Below are 894 nucleotides of genomic sequence, written 5' to 3' on the forward strand. Positions count from 1 at the left end.
TATTCTCTCTTAGCATTGGACACTATTGTAGAGGGTATTCTCTCTTTGCATTGGACACTATGGATACTATTTTGGTAGGGCGTTTTGAGGAGCTGATTTGGTACAATTTTACCCTTGGAATTACCACCCAAGTGGTGAAGGCTGAAAGTCCAACTATTACTTTAGTTCATCCTGTTCATCCATTTAAATCTGATTCTGTGCCTTGTAATCTTGGGTCAAGAAAGTACCCTAAAGAAAAGGAAGGAGATAATAAGAATCCAGAGCTAGAGCTGGGTAGAAAATAGTTTAGGTCTTCTTTGGGATTCAGATTTGTTTTTCAAAAATAGACAGAATGATTTCCAATTTTTATTTGTGTTGTAGTCGTAAGGTTTCGATTAATTATTGTTAAGATGACCACTTCTCTATCCTCTCCCTACAGTGGCTGGTGTTGATGCCTCCCTCTAGAACACTTAGGCCCGTTCGAATACTGGGGTTTCATGAGTGGGATATTGGAGAGCGGATCAGTGAACGAGAATGATCCTGATCCGTGGATTTAGAATCAATTTTCTTTCTCTTCATTTAATAGATCTTAAATCCACAAATCAGAGACTACGAGAGAACATTCTCGTATGTGAACCTGATCCATTCATGAGATAGCTGAGCGAGACTTAAAGACAACGTCAATTTTTTTTTTTTATCTGTTTATATAGCCCAATTTGGTGGGACTTTGCAGAATTTATGGAGGAAACTTATGACAGCCCTATGGGCGTTTAAAATTCCATCCTCATCTCAACATGTCTGACCTCATCTTCTGGTATCTCACGCCATTATTGCAACCCCGCCCCAATGTCGCACCAGCCAAGTTCAGCACAACCTCTGCCACTCCCACAACCATCTGCACACCGCACCACTCCT

The sequence above is a fragment of the Macadamia integrifolia genome, chromosome 14, assembly GCF_013358625.1.
Source record: "Macadamia integrifolia cultivar HAES 741 chromosome 14, SCU_Mint_v3, whole genome shotgun sequence".
Taxonomy (NCBI): Eukaryota; Viridiplantae; Streptophyta; class Magnoliopsida; order Proteales; family Proteaceae; genus Macadamia; species Macadamia integrifolia.